Here is a 20,195-nt window from a genome sequence, read left to right as displayed (position 1 = left end):
CCAGTTCGGAGCAGTTTCATTACAGAAAAATCAACTGTAGGTATCTGTTTCTGTAGTGTAGTGGTTATCAAGTTCGCCTCACACGCGAAAGGTCCCCGGTTCGAAACCGGGCAGAAACAGTTGTTATATTGTGTTGGCTACAATGTTGATAGGTGCCGTTTTGCCATGGAATTGTCCAAGCCCTGAAGATTATTTCATGCAATCTCGTTCCAAGAAAGGGAATTCTCTCAAAACACTAAAGTAATCGGCGTGTGGATGTATCTGTTGGTTCTCAGACCTTGCTTTCAAAAGAGCCCTGTAATCGGTTCACTGCTCACCTAGAACAAGCATTAACATGGAGAATTGTTGGCACCAACAGGAATCTTATTTTAGTGGAGTGTTTCTGGCTTTGAGTGCAGAGGCCCTCGGCTCAATTCCAAGATGATCCTTCTCAAGGTGATGATACAAATGCATTCTCACCTTTACGTTTAATGTCAGAATCATTTATTTCCAGTTGGTGGTGTAAGAATGTTTGCAACAGTATGGCGATTTTTCCTAGCCATGCATGAATGAAAGCATATCACTCGCCTTTAGGTGTTTTTCTAATACATTGATATTTGCATCTTCCTTCCTAGCCTGCATGTTTGACTATCTTACAGGCTGCATGTAATAAGTATCACATCAGGGCCCTTCTTCTACTCAATTCACAACTGTACTATCACGACATAGATAAGAAAGCTGCATCTGCTTTTGTTGTGTAGTGGTAATCAGGTTTACCTGACGTGTGAAAGCCCCATGCTTTGAAAGTACACAGTAACAAAGAAACCGATGACTTTTATAAAAAGGTGTCATGTGTGTCTCTTACTTTGCACAAAAAGTGCCAGAGATGACTTCATTTGCAGTCACTTGAAAAGTAGGGATTCTCCAATAAATGGTAAATGGTTGAAACAAATCTGAAGAAATGCATGACATACCTGTGTGTGTGTGTGTATGCATGTATGTATATATAGGGAGAGAGAGAGCGTCAATATAAACAGACTTTATTTCAATCAAGCTGTCTTTTCTATCCTTCAGGAGCAGAATGTTCTGATCATCAGCGCTCCAGAATGTAGTGTTTTCTTGGCAAGCATCACATATTGTGATGTGTTAGCTAAAAGTTCCATATCCTAGAGACTGATATATTCCTCTGTACTTGTACCTTGGGGATTCATCAAAACCTGGCATCATAAGCAGCTTTCTACTGCCACAGACTGGACAGCGAAACAATTTAAAATATCCCAGAAAAAGAAAATAAGCATGCTTAATCAGAGCTTTCTGGACAGGAAGGACATTTGAGCAAGTGAGGAATAAGCACTGCTTTTGTTAATTTGCATAGGCAGAATAGAGACTTCTGGGAAAAGGCCGAAATTACAGTCACAGAAAATGGCTGCATCTATAGAGAACGCTAAGAAGTGTTGGCAGCTTTTCCTCTGACCCTGGCCACTTTTACAAGCAATCCTATGATAGTCAGCAGGACCCACCCTAAAAAGGAAGGGGCATCCACTTGGACCCTTTCCACCTTTTCTAAATCTCGCCTGATCGAGCCTGATTGAGCACTGATTGAGCAGATAAGCACATGTCATTCTCATTTCAGAAAGGTATTGGTTAGCTTGCTGCTAGCAGCTCAGTTATGTTATGATGTTAGAGGCTATGCAAGGAATGCTTTAGTCCAGCGATATGCAGTTTTTATTGCGCCTTGCATTCAGCAGGAAGATCTTTAGCTTGAATCTGTGGCCTAGGTATTCACCTTGGTATTTCTTTTGGCACAAAGTGAAGGAGTATTTAAGAGAAAATGCACAATGTGTTTCTTATGTTGTTATGAACAACTTGTTACTCTTTCTCATTAAGCTTCAGCCACTGAAGAAATATATAAATAAGGGCTGACTTCCTGTAAGACGTGTCCAAAGCTGGGACGGAATAAAAGGAGACACTTGTAAATGATAGTGCTATCGTTTGAGAAAGGGTAAGTTGAGACTGACTTTCATGCGTATTCACAGACCAAGCATCATAAAGATACCAGCATGATCTTCATTGCGGGCTTAGAGCCGGTATTAGCTTTTGAGAGGTAAGAGGATTTTGAGGGCTCGTTGGTCTAGGGGTATGATTCTCGCTTTGGGTGCGAGAGGTCCCGGGTTCAAATCCCGGACGAGCCCTTTTCTTGGTACTCTTTTCAAGTTGTTTTGAAGTTTGCGTTTCAAAACCAACATCAATTTTTTCTTTGCAGTAGTGGATAATTCTTTGCTAGAGTCTCATGCTTCAGCCCTGCCCAGTCTGAGCTAATACCAAACATCTGGTCTTGCATGGCATGTACGAGCGTTCAGCTAGGGATGTCGGGCAGGTTGCATGAAAGAAATCTAAAGCCAGAGGCCCATGGAATAGCCAGTTCGGAGCAGTTTCATTACAGAAAAATCAACTGTAGGTATCTGTTTCTGTAGTGTAGTGGTTATCACGTTTGCCTCACACGCGAAAGGTCCCCGGTTCGAAACCGGGCAGAAACAGTTGTTATATTGTGTTGGCTACAATGTTGATAGGTGCCGTTTTGCCATGGAATTGTCCAAGCCCTGAAGATTATTTCATGCAATCTCGTTCCAAGAAAGGGAATTCTCTCAAAACACTAAAGTAATCGGCGTGTGGATGTATCTGTTGGTTCTCAGACCTTGCTTTCAAAAGAGCCCTGTAATCGGTTCACTGCTCACCTAGAACAAGCATTAACATGGAGAATTGTTGGCACCAACAGGAATCTTATTTTAGTGGAGTGTTTCTGGCTTTGAGTGCAGAGGCCCTCGGCTCAATTCCAAGATGATCCTTCTCAAGGTGATGATACAAATGCATTGTCACCTTTACGTTTAATGTCAGAATCATTTATTTCCAGTTGGTGGTGTAAGAATGTTTGCAACAGTATGGCGATTTTTCCTAGCCATGCATGAATGAAAGCATATCACTCGCCTTTAGGTGTTTTTCTAATACATTGATATTTGCATCTTCCTTCTTAGCCTGCATGTTTGACTATCTTACAGGCTGCATGTAATAAGTATCACATCAGGGCCCTTCTTCTACTCAATTCACAACTGTTCTGTCACGACATAGATAAGAAAGCTGCATCTGCTTTTGTTGTGTAGTGGTAATCAGGTTTACCTGACGTGTGAAAGCCCCATGCTTTGAAAGTACACAGTAACAAAGAAACTGATGACTTTTATAAAAAGGTGTCATGTGTGTCTCTTACTTTGCACAAAAAGTGCCAGAGATGACTTCATTTGCAGTCACTTGAAAAGTAGGGATTCTCCAATAAATGGTAAATGGTTGAAACAAATCTGAAGAAATGCATGACATACCTGTGTGTGTGTGTGTACGCATGTATGTATATATAGGGAGAGAGAGAGCGTCAATATAAACAGACTTTATTTCAATCAAGCTGTCTTTTCTATCCTTCAGGAGCAGAATGTTCTGATCATCAGCGCTCCAGAATGTAGTGTTTTCTTGGCAAGCATCACATATTGTGATGTGTTAGCTAAAAGTTCCATATCCTAGAGACTGATATATTCCTCTGTACTTGTACCTTGGGGATTCATCAAAACCTGGCATCATAAGCAGCTTTCTACTGCCACAGACTGGACAGCGAAACAATTTAAAATATCCCAGAAAAAGAAAATAAGCATGCTTAATCAGAGCTTTCTGGACAGGAAGGACATTTGAGCAAGTGAGGAATAAGCACTGCTTTTGTTAATTTGCATAGGCAGAATAGAGACTTCTGGGAAAAGGCCGAAATTACAGTCACAGAAAATGGCTGCATCTATAGAGAACGCTAAGAAGTGTTGGCAGCTTTTCCTCTGACCATGGCCACTTTTACAAGCAATCCTATGATAGTCAGCAGGACCCACCCTAAAAAGGAAGGGGCATCCACTTGGACCCTTTCCACCTTTTCTAAATCTCGCCTGATCGAGCACTGATTGAGCAGATAAGCACATGTAATTCTCATTTCAGAAAGGTATTGGTTAGCTTGCTGCTAGCAGCTCAGTTATGTTATGATGTTAGAGGCTATGCAAGGAATGCTTTAGTCCAGCGATATGCAGTTTTTAATGCGCCTTGCATTCAGCAGGAAGATCTTTAGCTTGAATCTGTGGCCTAGGTATTCACCTTGGTATTTCTTTTGGCACAAAGTGAAGGAGTATTTAAGAGAAAATGCACAATGTGTTTCTTATGTTGTTATGAACAACTTGTTACTCTTTCTCATTAAGCTTCAGCCACTGAAGAAATATATAAATAAGGGCTGACTTCCTGTAAGACGTGTCCAAAGCTGGGACGGAATAAAAGGAGACACTTGTAAATGATAGTGCTATCGTTTGAGAAAGGGTAAGTTGAGACTGACTTTCATGCGTATTCACAGACCAAGCATCATAAAGATACCAGCATGATCTTCATTGCGGGCTTAGAGCCGGTATTAGCTTTTGAGAGGTAAGAGGATTTTGAGGGCTCGTTGGTCTAGGGGTATGATTCTCGCTTTGGGTGCGAGAGGTCCCGGGTTCAAATCCCGGACGAGCCCTTTTCTTGGTACTCTTTTCAAGTTGTTTTGAAGTTTGCGTTTCAAAACCAACATCAATTTTTTCTTTGCAGTAGTGGATAATTCTTTGCTAGAGTCTCATGCTTCAGCCCTGCCCAGTCTGAGCTAATACCAAACATCTGGTCTTGCATGGCATGTACGAGCGTTCAGCTAGGGATGTCGGGCAGGTTGCATGAAAGAAATCTAAAGCCAGAGGCCCATGGAATAGCCAGTTCGGAGCAGTTTCATTACAGAAAAATCAACTGTAGGTATCTGTTTCTGTAGTGTAGTGGTTATCACGTTTGCCTCACACGCGAAAGGTCCCCGGTTCGAAACCGGGCAGAAACAGTTGTTATATTGTGTTGGCTACAATGTTGATAGGTGCCGTTTTGCCATGGAATTGTCCAAGCCCTGAAGATTATTTCATGCAATCTCGTTCCAAGAAAGGGAATTCTCTCAAAACACTAAAGTAATCGGCGTGTGGATGTATCTGTTGGTTCTCAGACCTTGCTTTCAAAAGAGCCCTGCAATCGGTTCACTGCTCACCTAGAACAAGCATTAACATGGAGAATTGTTGGCACCAACAGGAATCTTATTTTAGTGGAGTGTTTCTGGCTTTGAGTGCAGAGGCCCTCGGCTCAATTCCAAGATGATCCTTCTCAGGGTGATGATACAAATGCATTGTCACCTTTACGTTTAATGTCAGAATCATTTATTTCCAGTTGGTGGTGTAAGAATGTTTGCAACAGTATGGCGATTTTTCCTAGCCATGCATGAATGAAAGCATATCACTCGCCTTTAGGTGTTTTTCTAATACATTGATATTTGCATCTTCCTTCCTAGCCTGCATGTTTGACTATCTTACAGGCTGCATGTAATAAGTATCACATCAGGGCCCTTCTTCTACTCAATTCACAACTGTTCTATCACGACATAGATAAGAAAGCTGCATCTGCTTTTGTTGTGTAGTGGTAATCAGGTTTACCTGACGTGTGAAAGCCCCATGCTTTGAAAGTACACAGTAACAAAGAAACCGATGACTTTTATAAAAAGGTGTCATGTGTGTCTCTTACTTTGCACAAAAAGTGCCAGAGATGACTTCATTTGCAGTCACTTGAAAAGTAGGGATTCTCCAATAAATGGTAAATGGTTGAAACAAATCTGAAGAAATGCATGACATACCCGTGTGTGTGTGTGTATGCATGTATGTATATATAGGGAGAGAGAGACCGTCAATATAAACAGACTTTATTTCAATCAAGCTGTCTTTTCTATCCTTCAGGAGCAGAATGTTCTGATCATCAGCGCTCCAGAATGTAGTGTTTTCTTGGCAAGCATCACATATTGTGATGTGTTAGCTAAAAGTTCCATATCCTAGAGACTGATATATTCCTCTGTACTTGTACCTTGGGGATTCATCAAAACCTGGCATCATAAGCAGCTTTCTACTGCCACAGACTGGACAGCGAAACAATTTAAAATATCCCAGAAAAAGAAAATAAGCATGCTTAATCAGAGCTTTCTGGACAGGAAGGACATTTGAGCAAGTGAGGAATAAGCACTGCTTTTGTTAATTTGCATAGGCAGAATAGAGACTTCTGGGAAAAGGCCGAAATTACAGTCACAGAAAATGGCTGCATCTATAGAGAACGCTAAGAAGTGTTGGCAGCTTTTCCTCTGACCCTGGCCACTTTTACAAGCAATCCTATGATAGTCAGCAGGACCCACCCTAAAAAGGAAGGGGCATCCACTTGGACCCTTTCCACCTTTTCTAAATCTCGCCTGATTGAGCACTGATTGAGCAGATAAGCACATGTCATTCTCATTTCAGAAAGGTATTGGTTAGCTTGCTGCTAGCAGCTCAGTTATGTTATGATGTTAGAGGCTATGCAAGGAATGCTTTAGTCCAGCGATATGCAGTTTTTATTGCGCCTTGCATTCAGCAGGAAGATCTTTAGCTTGAATCTGTGGCCTAGGTATTCACCTTGGTATTTCTTTTGGCACAAAGTGAAGGAGTATTTAAGAGAAAATGCACAATGTGTTTCTTATGTTGTTATGAACAACTTGTTACTCTTTCTCATTAAGCTTCAGCCACTGAAGAAATATATAAATAAGGGCTGACTTCCTGTAAGACGTGTCCAAAGCTGGGACGGAATAAAAGGAGACACTTGTAAATGATAGTGCTATCGTTTGAGAAAGGGTAAGTTGAGACTGACTTTCATGCGTATTCACAGACCAAGCATCATAAAGATACCAGCATGATCTTCATTGCGGGCTTAGAGCCGGTATTAGCTTTTGAGAGGTAAGAGGATTTTGAGGGCTCGTTGGTCTAGGGGTATGATTCTCGCTTTGGGTGCGAGAGGTCCCGGGTTCAAATCCCGGACGAGCCCTTTTCTTGGTACTCTTTTCAAGTTGTTTTGAAGTTTGCGTTTCAAAACCAACATCAATTTTTTCTTTGCAGTAGTGGATAATTCTTTGCTAGAGTCTCATGCTTCAGCCCTGCCCAGTCTGAGCTAATACCAAACATCTGGTCTTGCATGGCATGTACGAGCGTTCAGCTAGGGATGTCGGGCAGGTTGCATGAAAGAAATCTAAAGCCAGAGGCCCATGGAATAGCCAGTTCGGAGCAGTTTCATTACAGAAAAATCAACTGTAGGTATCTGTTTCTGTAGTGTAGTGGTTATCACGTTCGCCTCACTCGCGAAAGGTCCCCGGTTCGAAACCGGGCAGAAACAGTTGTTATATTGTGTTGGCTACAATGTTGATAGGTGCCGTTTTGCCATGGAATTGTCCAAGCCCTGAAGATTATTTCATGCAATCTCGTTCCAAGAAAGGGAATTCTCTCAAAACACTAAAGTAATCGGCGTGTGGATGTATCTGTTGGTTCTCAGACCTTGCTTTCAAAAGAGCCCTGCAATCGGTTCACTGCTCACCTAGAACAAGCATTAACATGGAGAATTGTTGGCACCAACAGGAATCTTATTTTAGTGGAGTGTTTCTGGCTTTGAGTGCAGAGGCCCTCGGCTCAATTCCAAGATGATCCTTCTCAAGGTGATGATACAAATGCATTGTCACCTTTACGTTTAATGTCAGAATCATTTATTTCCAGTTGGTGGTGTAAGAATGTTTGCAACAGTATGGCGATTTTTCCTAGCCATGCATGAATGAAAGCATATCACTCGCCTTTAGGTGTTTTTCTAATACATTGATATTTGCATCTTCCTTCTTAGCCTGCATGTTTGACTATCTTACAGGCTGCATGTAATAAGTATCACATCAGGGCCCTTCTTCTACTCAATTCACAACTGTTCTATCACGACATAGATAAGAAAGCTGCATCTGCTTTTGTTGTGTAGTGGTAATCAGGTTTACCTGACGTGTGAAAGCCCCATGCTTTGAAAGTACACAGTAACAAAGAAACTGATGACTTTTATAAAAAGGTGTCATGTGTGTCTCTTACTTTGCACAAAAAGTGCCAGAGATGACTTCATTTGCAGTCACTTGAAAAGTAGGGATTCTCCAATAAATGGTAAATGGTTGAAACAAATCTGAAGAACTGCATGACATACCTGTGTGTGTGTGTGTACGCATGTATGTATATATAGGGAGAGAGAGAGCGTCAATATAAACAGACTTTATTTCAATCAAGCTGTCTTTTCTATCCTTCAGGAGCAGAATGTTCTGATCATCAGCGCTCCAGAATGTAGTGTTTTCTTGGCAAGCATCAGATATTGTGATGTGTTAGCTAAAAGTTCCATATCCTAGAGACTGATATATTCCTCTGTACTTGTACCTTGGGGATTCATCAAAACCTGGCATCATAAGCAGCTTTCTACTGCCACAGACTGGACAGCGAAACAATTTAAAATATCCCAGAAAAAGAAAATAAGCATGCTTAATCAGAGCTTTCTGGAGAGGAAGGACATTTGAGCAAGTGAGGAATAAGCACTGCTTTTGTTAATTTGCATAGGCAGAATAGAGACTTCTGGGAAAAGGCCGAAATTACAGTCACAGAAAATGGCTGCATCTATAGAGAACGCTAAGAAGTGTTGGCAGCTTTTCCTCTGACCCTGGCCACTTTTACAAGCAATCCTATGATAGTCAGCAGGACCCACCCTAAAAAGGAAGGGGCATCCACTTGGACCCTTTCCACCTTTTCTAAATCTCGCCTGATCGAGCACTGATTGAGCAGATAAGCACATGTAATTCTCATTTCAGAAAGGTATTGGTTAGCTTGCTGCTAGCAGCTCAGTTATGTTATGATGTTAGAGGCTATGCAAGGAATGCTTTAGTCCAGCGATATGCAGTTTTTAATGCGCCTTGCATTCAGCAGGAAGATCTTTAGCTTGAATCTGTGGCCTAGGTATTCACCTTGGTATTTCTTTTGGCACAAAGTGAAGGAGTATTTAAGAGAAAATGCACAATGTGTTTCTTATGTTGTTATGAACAACTTGTTACTCTTTCTCATTAAGCTTCAGCCACTGAAGAAATATATAAATAAGGGCTGACTTCCTGTAAGAGGTGTCCAAAGCTGGGACGGAATAAAAGGAGACACTTGTAAATGATAGTGCTATCGTTTGAGAAAGGGTAAGTTGAGACTGACTTTCATGCGTATTCACAGACCAAGCATCATAAAGATACCAGCATGATCTTCATTGCGGGCTTAGAGCCGGTATTAGCTTTTGAGAGGTAAGAGGATTTTGAGGGCTCGTTGGTCTAGGGGTATGATTCTCGCTTTGGGTGCGAGAGGTCCCGGGTTCAAATCCCGGACGAGCCCTTTTCTTGGTACTCTTTTCAAGTTGTTTTGAAGTTTGCGTTTCAAAACCAACATCAATTTTTTCTTTGCAGTAGTGGATAATTCTTTGCTAGAGTCTCATGCTTCAGCCCTGCCCAGTCTGAGCTAATACCAAACATCTGGTCTTGCATGGCATGTACGAGCGTTCAGCTAGGGATGTCGGGCAGGTTGCATGAAAGAAATCTAAAGCCAGAGGCCCATGGAATAGCCAGTTCGGAGCAGTTTCATTACAGAAAAATCAACTGTAGGTATCTGTTTCTGTAGTGTAGTGGTTATCACGTTTGCCTCACACGCGAAAGGTCCCCGGTTCGAAACCGGGCAGAAACAGTTGTTATATTGTGTTGGCTACAATGTTGATAGGTGCCGTTTTGCCATGGAATTGTCCAAGCCCTGAAGATTATTTCATGCAATCTCGTTCCAAGAAAGGGAATTCTCTCAAAACACTAAAGTAATCGGCGTGTGGATGTATCTGTTGGTTCTCAGACCTTGCTTTCAAAAGAGCCCTGCAATCGGTTCACTGCTCACCTAGAACAAGCATTAACATGGAGAATTGTTGGCACCAACAGGAATCTTATTTTAGTGGAGTGTTTCTGGCTTTGAGTGCAGAGGCCCTCGGCTCAATTCCAAGATGATCCTTCTCAGGGTGATGATACAAATGCATTGTCACCTTTACGTTTAATGTCAGAATCATTTATTTCCAGTTGGTGGTGTAAGAATGTTTGCAACAGTATGGCGATTTTTCCTAGCCATGCATGAATGAAAGCATATCACTCGCCTTTAGGTGTTTTTCTAATACATTGATATTTGCATCTTCCTTCCTAGCCTGCATGTTTGACTATCTTACAGGCTGCATGTAATAAGTATCACATCAGGGCCCTTCTTCTACTCAATTCACAACTGTTCTATCACGACATAGATAAGAAAGCTGCATCTGCTTTTGTTGTGTAGTGGTAATCAGGTTTACCTGACGTGTGAAAGCCCCATGCTTTGAAAGTACACAGTAACAAAGAAACCGATGACTTTTATAAAAAGGTGTCATGTGTGTCTCTTACTTTGCACAAAAAGTGCCAGAGATGACTTCATTTGCAGTCACTTGAAAAGTAGGGATTCTCCAATAAATGGTAAATGGTTGAAACAAATCTGAAGAAATGCATGACATACCCGTGTGTGTGTGTGTATGCATGTATGTATATATAGGGAGAGAGAGACCGTCAATATAAACAGACTTTATTTCAATCAAGCTGTCTTTTCTATCCTTCAGGAGCAGAATGTTCTGATCATCAGCGCTCCAGAATGTAGTGTTTTCTTGGCAAGCATCACATATTGTGATGTGTTAGCTAAAAGTTCCATATCCTAGAGACTGATATATTCCTCTGTACTTGTACCTTGGGGATTCATCAAAACCTGGCATCATAAGCAGCTTTCTACTGCCACAGACTGGACAGCGAAACAATTTAAAATATCCCAGAAAAAGAAAATAAGCATGCTTAATCAGAGCTTTCTGGACAGGAAGGACATTTGAGCAAGTGAGGAATAAGCACTGCTTTTGTTAATTTGCATAGGCAGAATAGAGACTTCTGGGAAAAGGCCGAAATTACAGTCACAGAAAATGGCTGCATCTATAGAGAACGCTAAGAAGTGTTGGCAGCTTTTCCTCTGACCCTGGCCACTTTTACAAGCAATCCTATGATAGTCAGCAGGACCCACCCTAAAAAGGAAGGGGCATCCACTTGGACCCTTTCCACCTTTTCTAAATCTCGCCTGATTGAGCACTGATTGAGCAGATAAGCACATGTCATTCTCATTTCAGAAAGGTATTGGTTAGCTTGCTGCTAGCAGCTCAGTTATGTTATGATGTTAGAGGCTATGCAAGGAATGCTTTAGTCCAGCGATATGCAGTTTTTATTGCGCCTTGCATTCAGCAGGAAGATCTTTAGCTTGAATCTGTGGCCTAGGTATTCACCTTGGTATTTCTTTTGGCACAAAGTGAAGGAGTATTTAAGAGAAAATGCACAATGTGTTTCTTATGTTGTTATGAACAACTTGTTACTCTTTCTCATTAAGCTTCAGCCACTGAAGAAATATATAAATAAGGGCTGACTTCCTGTAAGACGTGTCCAAAGCTGGGACGGAATAAAAGGAGACACTTGTAAATGATAGTGCTATCGTTTGAGAAAGGGTAAGTTGAGACTGACTTTCATGCGTATTCACAGACCAAGCATCATAAAGATACCAGCATGATCTTCATTGCGGGCTTAGAGCCGGTATTAGCTTTTGAGAGGTAAGAGGATTTTGAGGGCTCGTTGGTCTAGGGGTATGATTCTCGCTTTGGGTGCGAGAGGTCCCGGGTTCAAATCCCGGACGAGCCCTTTTCTTGGTACTCTTTTCAAGTTGTTTTGAAGTTTGCGTTTCAAAACCAACATCAATTTTTTCTTTGCAGTAGTGGATAATTCTTTGCTAGAGTCTCATGCTTCAGCCCTGCCCAGTCTGAGCTAATACCAAACATCTGGTCTTGCATGGCATGTACGAGCGTTCAGCTAGGGATGTCGGGCAGGTTGCATGAAAGAAATCTAAAGCCAGAGGCCCATGGAATAGCCAGTTCGGAGCAGTTTCATTACAGAAAAATCAACTGTAGGTATCTGTTTCTGTAGTGTAGTGGTTATCACGTTCGCCTCACTCGCGAAAGGTCCCCGGTTCGAAACCGGGCAGAAACAGTTGTTATATTGTGTTGGCTACAATGTTGATAGGTGCCGTTTTGCCATGGAATTGTCCAAGCCCTGAAGATTATTTCATGCAATCTCGTTCCAAGAAAGGGAATTCTCTCAAAACACTAAAGTAATCGGCGTGTGGATGTATCTGTTGGTTCTCAGACCTTGCTTTCAAAAGAGCCCTGCAATCGGTTCACTGCTCACCTAGAACAAGCATTAACATGGAGAATTGTTGGCACCAACAGGAATCTTATTTTAGTGGAGTGTTTCTGGCTTTGAGTGCAGAGGCCCTCGGCTCAATTCCAAGATGATCCTTCTCAAGGTGATGATACAAATGCATTGTCACCTTTACGTTTAATGTCAGAATCATTTATTTCCAGTTGGTGGTGTAAGAATGTTTGCAACAGTATGGCGATTTTTCCTAGCCATGCATGAATGAAAGCATATCACTCGCCTTTAGGTGTTTTTCTAATACATTGATATTTGCATCTTCCTTCTTAGCCTGCATGTTTGACTATCTTACAGGCTGCATGTAATAAGTATCACATCAGGGCCCTTCTTCTACTCAATTCACAACTGTTCTATCACGACATAGATAAGAAAGCTGCATCTGCTTTTGTTGTGTAGTGGTAATCAGGTTTACCTGACGTGTGAAAGCCCCATGCTTTGAAAGTACACAGTAACAAAGAAACTGATGACTTTTATAAAAAGGTGTCATGTGTGTCTCTTACTTTGCACAAAAAGTGCCAGAGATGACTTCATTTGCAGTCACTTGAAAAGTAGGGATTCTCCAATAAATGGTAAATGGTTGAAACAAATCTGAAGAACTGCATGACATACCTGTGTGTGTGTGTGTACGCATGTATGTATATATAGGGAGAGAGAGAGCGTCAATATAAACAGACTTTATTTCAATCAAGCTGTCTTTTCTATCCTTCAGGAGCAGAATGTTCTGATCATCAGCGCTCCAGAATGTAGTGTTTTCTTGGCAAGCATCAGATATTGTGATGTGTTAGCTAAAAGTTCCATATCCTAGAGACTGATATATTCCTCTGTACTTGTACCTTGGGGATTCATCAAAACCTGGCATCATAAGCAGCTTTCTACTGCCACAGACAGGGACAGCGAAACAATTTAAAATATCCCAGAAAAAGAAAATAAGCATGCTTAATCTGAGCTTTCTGGAGAGGAAGGACATTTGAGCAAGTGAGGAATAAGCACTGCTTTTGTTAATTTGCATAGGCAGAATAGAGACTTCTGGGAAAAGGCCGAAATTACAGTCACAGAAAATGGCTGCATCTATAGAGAACGCTAAGAAGTGTTGGCAGCTTTTCCTCTGACCCTGGCCACTTTTACAAGCAATCCTATGATAGTCAGCAGGACCCACCCTAAAAAGGAAGGGGCATCCACTTGGACCCTTTCCACCTTTTCTAAATCTCGCCTGATCGAGCCTGATTGAGCACTGATTGAGCAGATAAGCACATGTCATTCTCATTTCAGAAAGGTATTGGTTAGCTTGCTGCTAGCAGCTCAGTTATGTTATGATGTTAGAGGCTATGCAAGGAATGCTTTAGTCCAGCGATATGCAGTTTTTATTGCGCCTTGCCTTCACCAGGAAGATCTTTAGCTTGAATCTGTGGCCTAGGTATTCACCTTGGTATTTCTTTTGGCACAAAGTGAAGGAGTATTTGAGAGAAAATGCACAATGTGTTTCTTATGTTGTTATGAACAACTTGTTACTCTTTCTCATTAAGCTTCAGCCACTGCAGAAATATATAAATAAGGGCCGACTTCCTGTAAGACGTGTCCAAAGCTGGGACGGAATAAAAGGAGACACTTGTAAATGATAGTGCTATCGTTTGAGAAAGGGTAAGTTGAGACTGACTTTCATGCGTATTCACAGACCAAGCATCATAAAGATACCAGCATGATCTTCATTGCGGGCTTAGAGCCGGTATTAGCTTTTGAGAGGTAAGAGAATTTTGAGGGCTCGTTGGTCTAGGGGTATGATTCTCGCTTTGGGTGCGAGAGGTCCCGGGTTCAAATCCCGGACAAGCCCTTTTCTTGGTACTCTTTTCAAGTTGTTTTGAAGTTTGCGTTTCAAAACCAACATCAATTTTTTCTTTGCAGTAGTGGATAATTCTTTGCTAGAGTCTCATGCTTCAGCCCTGCCCAGTCTGAGCTAATACCAAACATCTGGTCTTGCATGGCATGTACGAGCGTTCAGCTAGGGATGTCGGGCAGGTTGCATGAAAGAAATCTAAAGCCAGAGGCCCATGGAATAGCCAGTTCGGAGCAGTTTCATTACAGAAAAATCAACTGTAGGTATCTGTTTCTGTAGTGTAGTGGTTATCAAGTTCACCTCACACGCGAAAGGTCCCCGGTTCGAAACCGGGCAGAAACAGTTGTTATATTGTGTTGGCTACAATGTTGATAGGTGCCGTTTTGCCATGGAATTGTCCAAGCCCTGAAGATTATTTCATGCAATCTCGTTCCAAGAAAGGGAATTCTCTCAAAACACTAAAGTAATCGGCGTGTGGATGTATCTGTTGGTTCTCAGACCTTGCTTTCAAAAGAGCCCTGTAATCGGTTCACTGCTCACCTAGAACAAGCATTAACATGGAGAATTGTTGGCACCAACAGGAATCTTATTTTAGTGGAGTGTTTCTGGCTTTGAGTGCAGAGGCCCTCGGCTCAATTCCAAGATGATCCTTCTCAAGGTGATGATACAAATGCATTCTCACCTTTACGTTTAATGTCAGAATCATTTATTTCCAGTTGGTGGTGTAAGAATGTTTGCAACAGTATGGCGATTTTTCCTAGCCATGCATGAATGAAAGCATATCACTCGCCTTTAGGTGTTTTTCTAATACATTGATATTTGCATCTTCCTTCCTAGCCTGCATGTTTGACTATCTTACAGGCTGCATGTAATAAGTATCACATCAGGGCCCTTCTTCTACTCAATTCACAACTGTTCTATCACGACATAGATAAGAAAGCTGCATCTGCTTTTGTTGTGTAGTGGTAATCAGGTTTACCTGACGTGTGAAAGCCCCATGCTTTGAAAGTACACAGTAACAAAGAAACCGATGACTTTTATAAAAAGGTGTCATGTGTGTCTCTTACTTTGCACAAAAAGTGCCAGAGATGACTTCATTTGCAGTCACTTGAAAAGTAGGGATTCTCCAATAAATGGTAAATGGTTGAAACAAATCTGAAGAAATGCATGACATACCTGTGTGTGTGTGTGTATGCATGTATGTATATATAGGGAGAGAGAGAGCGTCAATATAAACAGACTTTATTTCAATCAAGCTGTCTTTTCTATCCTTCAGGAGCAGAATGTTCTGATCATCAGCGCTCCAGAATGTAGTGTTTTCTTGGCAAGCATCACATATTGTGATGTGTTAGCTAAAAGTTCCATATCCTAGAGACTGATATATTCCTCTGTACTTGTACCTTGGGGATTCATCAAAACCTGGCATCATAAGCAGCTTTCTACTGCCACAGACTGGACAGCGAAACAATTTAAAATATCCCAGAAAAAGAAAATAAGCATGCTTAATCAGAGCTTTCTGGACAGGAAGGACATTTGAGCAAGTGAGGAATAAGCACTGCTTTTGTTAATTTGCATAGGCAGAATAGAGACTTCTGGGAAAAGGCCGAAATTACAGTCACAGAAAATGGCTGCATCTATAGAGAACGCTAAGAAGTGTTGGCAGCTTTTCCTCTGACCCTGGCCACTTTTACAAGCAATCCTATGATAGTCAGCAGGACCCACCCTAAAAAGGAAGGGGCATCCACTTGGACCCTTTCCACCTTTTCTAAATCTCGCCTGATCGAGCCTGATTGAGCACTGATTGAGCAGATAAGCACATGTCATTCTCATTTCAGAAAGGTATTGGTTAGCTTGCTGCTAGCAGCTCAGTTATGTTATGATGTTAGAGGCTATGCAAGGAATGCTTTAGTCCAGCGATATGCAGTTTTTATTGCGCCTTGCATTCAGCAGGAAGATCTTTAGCTTGAATCTGTGGCCTAGGTATTCACCTTGGTATTTCTTTTGGCACAAAGTGAAGGAGTATTTAAGAGAAAATGCACAATGTGTTTCTTATGTTGTTATGAACAACTTGTTACTCTTTCTCATTAAGCTTCAGCCACTGAAGAAATATATAAATAAGGGCTGACTTCCTGTAAGACGTGTCCAAAGCTGGGACGGAATAAAAGGAGACACTTGTAAATGATAGTGCTATCGTTTGAGAAAGGGTAAGTTGAGACTGACTTTCATGCGTATTCACAGACCAAGCATCATAAAGATACCAGCATGATCTTCATTGCGGGCTTAGAGCCGGTATTAGCTTTTGAGAGGTAAGAGGATTTTGAGGGCTCGTTGGTCTAGGGGTATGATTCTCGCTTTGGGTGCGAGAGGTCCCGGGTTCAAATCCCGGACGAGCCCTTTTCTTGGTACTCTTTTCAAGTTGTTTTGAAGTTTGCGTTTCAAAACCAACATCAATTTTTTCTTTGCAGTAGTGGATAATTCTTTGCTAGAGTCTCATGCTTCAGCCCTGCCCAGTCTGAGCTAATACCAAACATCTGGTCTTGCATGGCATGTACGAGCGTTCAGCTAGGGATGTCGGGCAGGTTGCATGAAAGAAATCTAAAGCCAGAGGCCCATGGAATAGCCAGTTCGGAGCAGTTTCATTACAGAAAAATCAACTGTAGGTATCTGTTTCTGTAGTGTAGTGGTTATCACGTTTGCCTCACACGCGAAAGGTCCCCGGTTCGAAACCGGGCAGAAACAGTTGTTATATTGTGTTGGCTACAATGTTGATAGGTGCCGTTTTGCCATGGAATTGTCCAAGCCCTGAAGATTATTTCATGCAATCTCGTTCCAAGAAAGGGAATTCTCTCAAAACACTAAAGTAATCGGCGTGTGGATGTATCTGTTGGTTCTCAGACCTTGCTTTCAAAAGAGCCCTGTAATCGGTTCACTGCTCACCTAGAACAAGCATTAACATGGAGAATTGTTGGCACCAACAGGAATCTTATTTTAGTGGAGTGTTTCTGGCTTTGAGTGCAGAGGCCCTCGGCTCAATTCCAAGATGATCCTTCTCAAGGTGATGATACAAATGCATTGTCACCTTTACGTTTAATGTCAGAATCATTTATTTCCAGTTGGTGGTGTAAGAATGTTTGCAACAGTATGGCGATTTTTCCTAGCCATGCATGAATGAAAGCATATCACTCGCCTTTAGGTGTTTTTCTAATACATTGATATTTGCATCTTCCTTCTTAGCCTGCATGTTTGACTATCTTACAGGCTGCATGTAATAAGTATCACATCAGGGCCCTTCTTCTACTTAATTCACAACTGTTCTGTCACGACATAGATAAGAAAGCTGCATCTGCTTTTGTTGTGTAGTGGTAATCAGGTTTACCTGACGTGTGAAAGCCCCATGCTTTGAAAGTACACAGTAACAAAGAAACTGATGACTTTTATAAAAAGGTGTCATGTGTGTCTCTTACTTTGCACAAAAAGTGCCAGAGATGACTTCATTTGCAGTCACTTGAAAAGTAGGGATTCTCCAATAAATGGTAAATGGTTGAAACAAATCTGAAGAAATGCATGACATACCTGTGTGTGTGTGTGTACGCATGTATGTATATATAGGGAGAGAGAGAGCGTCAATATAAACAGACTTTATTTCAATCAAGCTGTCTTTTCTATCCTTCAGGAGCAGAATGTTCTGATCATCAGCGCTCCAGAATGTAGTGTTTTCTTGGCAAGCATCACATATTGTGATGTGTTAGCTAAAAGTTCCATATCCTAGAGACTGATATATTCCTCTGTACTTGTACCTTGGGGATTCATCAAAACCTGGCATCATAAGCAGCTTTCTACTGCCACAGACTGGACAGCGAAACAATTTAAAATATCCCAGAAAAAGAAAATAAGCATGCTTAATCAGAGCTTTCTGGACAGGAAGGACATTTGAGCAAGTGAGGAATAAGCACTGCTTTTGTTAATTTGCATAGGCAGAATAGAGACTTCTGGGAAAAGGCCGAAATTACAGTCACAGAAAATGGCTGCATCTATAGAGAACGCTAAGAAGTGTTGGCAGCTTTTCCTCTGACCATGGCCACTTTTACAAGCAATCCTATGATAGTCAGCAGGACCCACCCTAAAAAGGAAGGGGCATCCACTTGGACCCTTTCCACCTTTTCTAAATCTCGCCTGATCGAGCACTGATTGAGCAGATAAGCACATGTAATTCTCATTTCAGAAAGGTATTGGTTAGCTTGCTGCTAGCAGCTCAGTTATGTTATGATGTTAGAGGCTATGCAAGGAATGCTTTAGTCCAGCGATATGCAGTTTTTAATGCGCCTTGCATTCAGCAGGAAGATCTTTAGCTTGAATCTGTGGCCTAGGTATTCACCTTGGTATTTCTTTTGGCACAAAGTGAAGGAGTATTTAAGAGAAAATGCACAATGTGTTTCTTATGTTGTTATGAACAACTTGTTACTCTTTCTCATTAAGCTTCAGCCACTGAAGAAATATATAAATAAGGGCTGACTTCCTGTAAGACGTGTCCAAAGCTGGGACGGAATAAAAGGAGACACTTGTAAATGATAGTGCTATCGTTTGAGAAAGGGTAAGTTGAGACTGACTTTCATGCGTATTCACAGACCAAGCATCATAAAGATACCAGCATGATCTTCATTGCGGGCTTAGAGCCGGTATTAGCTTTTGAGAGGTAAGAGGATTTTGAGGGCTCGTTGGTCTAGGGGTATGATTCTCGCTTTGGGTGCGAGAGGTCCCGGGTTCAAATCCCGGACGAGCCCTTTTCTTGGTACTCTTTTCAAGTTGTTTTGAAGTTTGCGTTTCAAAACCAACATCAATTTTTTCTTTGCAGTAGTGGATAATTCTTTGCTAGAGTCTCATGCTTCAGCCCTGCCCAGTCTGAGCTAATACCAAACATCTGGTCTTGCATGGCATGTACGAGCGTTCAGCTAGGGATGTCGGGCAGGTTGCATGAAAGAAATCTAAAGCCAGAGGCCTATGGAATAGCCAGTTCGGAGCAGTTTCATTACAGAAAAATCAACTGTAGGTATCTGTTTCTGTAGTGTAGTGGTTATCACGTTCGCCTCACACGCGAAAGGTCCCCGGTTCGAAACCGGGCAGAAACAGTTGTTATATTGTGTTGGCTACAATGTTGATAGGTGCCGTTTTGCCATGGAATTGTCCAAGCCCTGAAGATTATTTCATGCAATCTCGTTCCAAGAAAGGGAATTCTCTCAAAACACTAAAGTAATCGGCGTGTGGATGTATCTGTTGGTTCTCAGACCTTGCTTTCAAAAGAGCCCTGCAATCGGTTCACTGCTCACCTAGAACAAGCATTAACATGGAGAATTGTTGGCACCAACAGGAATCTTATTTTAGTGGAGTGTTTCTGGCTTTGAGTGCAGAGGCCCTCGGCTCAATTCCAAGATGATCCTTCTCAGGGTGATGATACAAATGCATTGTCACCTTTACGTTTAATGTCAGAATCATTTATTTCCAGTTGGTGGTGTAAGAATGTTTGCAACAGTATGGCGATTTTTCCTAGCCATGCATGAATGAAAGCATATCACTCGCCTTTAGGTGTTTTTCTAATACATTGATATTTGCATCTTCCTTCCTAGCCTGCATGTTTGACTATCTTACAGGCTGCATGTAATAAGTATCACATCAGGGCCCTTCTTCTACTCAATTCACAACTGTTCTATCACGACATAGATAAGAAAGCTGCATCTGCTTTTGTTGTGTAGTGGTAATCAGGTTTACCTGACGTGTGAAAGCCCCATGCTTTGAAAGTACACAGTAACAAAGAAACCGATGACTTTTATAAAAAGGTGTCATGTGTGTCTCTTACTTTGCACAAAAAGTGCCAGAGATGACTTCATTTGCAGTCACTTGAAAAGTAGGGATTCTCCAATAAATGGTAAATGGTTGAAACAAATCTGAAGAAATGCATGACATACCTGTGTGTGTGTGTGTATGCATGTATGTATATATAGGGAGAGAGAGAGCGTCAATATAAACAGACTTTATTTCAATCAAGCTGTCTTTTCTATCCTTCAGGAGCAGAATGTTCTG

The 20,195-nt window shown here is 41.6% G+C and overlaps 12 non-coding genes across 12 annotated transcripts; all 12 read left to right on the top strand.

The window, feature by feature from the left end:
- The first annotated feature begins 2,099 nt into the window (after positions 1 to 2,099).
- TRNAP-UGG (transfer RNA proline (anticodon UGG)) lies at positions 2,100 to 2,171 on the top strand. Its single transcript has one exon. It is a non-coding gene; the product is annotated as a tRNA-Pro (tRNA).
- A 272-nt stretch (positions 2,172 to 2,443) lies between these two features.
- On the top strand, positions 2,444 to 2,516 carry TRNAV-CAC (transfer RNA valine (anticodon CAC)). The gene has a single exon. It is a non-coding gene; the product is annotated as a tRNA-Val (tRNA).
- Positions 2,517 to 4,486: 1,970 nt separating this feature from the next.
- Positions 4,487 to 4,558, top strand: TRNAP-UGG (transfer RNA proline (anticodon UGG)). Its single transcript has one exon. It is a non-coding gene; the product is annotated as a tRNA-Pro (tRNA).
- A 272-nt stretch (positions 4,559 to 4,830) lies between these two features.
- On the top strand, positions 4,831 to 4,903 carry TRNAV-CAC (transfer RNA valine (anticodon CAC)). Its single transcript has one exon. It is a non-coding gene; the product is annotated as a tRNA-Val (tRNA).
- A 1,970-nt stretch (positions 4,904 to 6,873) lies between these two features.
- TRNAP-UGG (transfer RNA proline (anticodon UGG)) lies at positions 6,874 to 6,945 on the top strand. Its single transcript has one exon. It is a non-coding gene; the product is annotated as a tRNA-Pro (tRNA).
- A 2,315-nt stretch (positions 6,946 to 9,260) lies between these two features.
- TRNAP-UGG (transfer RNA proline (anticodon UGG)) lies at positions 9,261 to 9,332 on the top strand. The gene has a single exon. It is a non-coding gene; the product is annotated as a tRNA-Pro (tRNA).
- Positions 9,333 to 9,604: 272 nt separating this feature from the next.
- TRNAV-CAC (transfer RNA valine (anticodon CAC)) lies at positions 9,605 to 9,677 on the top strand. The gene has a single exon. It is a non-coding gene; the product is annotated as a tRNA-Val (tRNA).
- A 1,970-nt stretch (positions 9,678 to 11,647) lies between these two features.
- Positions 11,648 to 11,719, top strand: TRNAP-UGG (transfer RNA proline (anticodon UGG)). Its single transcript has one exon. It is a non-coding gene; the product is annotated as a tRNA-Pro (tRNA).
- A 4,723-nt stretch (positions 11,720 to 16,442) lies between these two features.
- Positions 16,443 to 16,514, top strand: TRNAP-UGG (transfer RNA proline (anticodon UGG)). The gene has a single exon. It is a non-coding gene; the product is annotated as a tRNA-Pro (tRNA).
- A 272-nt stretch (positions 16,515 to 16,786) lies between these two features.
- On the top strand, positions 16,787 to 16,859 carry TRNAV-CAC (transfer RNA valine (anticodon CAC)). The gene has a single exon. It is a non-coding gene; the product is annotated as a tRNA-Val (tRNA).
- A 1,970-nt stretch (positions 16,860 to 18,829) lies between these two features.
- On the top strand, positions 18,830 to 18,901 carry TRNAP-UGG (transfer RNA proline (anticodon UGG)). Its single transcript has one exon. It is a non-coding gene; the product is annotated as a tRNA-Pro (tRNA).
- Positions 18,902 to 19,173: 272 nt separating this feature from the next.
- TRNAV-CAC (transfer RNA valine (anticodon CAC)) lies at positions 19,174 to 19,246 on the top strand. The gene has a single exon. It is a non-coding gene; the product is annotated as a tRNA-Val (tRNA).
- Positions 19,247 to 20,195: the final 949 nt, after the last annotated feature.

This window comes from Triturus cristatus, chromosome 8, assembly GCF_964204655.1.
Source record: "Triturus cristatus chromosome 8, aTriCri1.1, whole genome shotgun sequence".
Lineage (NCBI taxonomy): Eukaryota > Metazoa > Chordata > Amphibia > Caudata > Salamandridae > Triturus > Triturus cristatus.
This window is presented reverse-complemented; position numbering and strand designations above follow the sequence as displayed.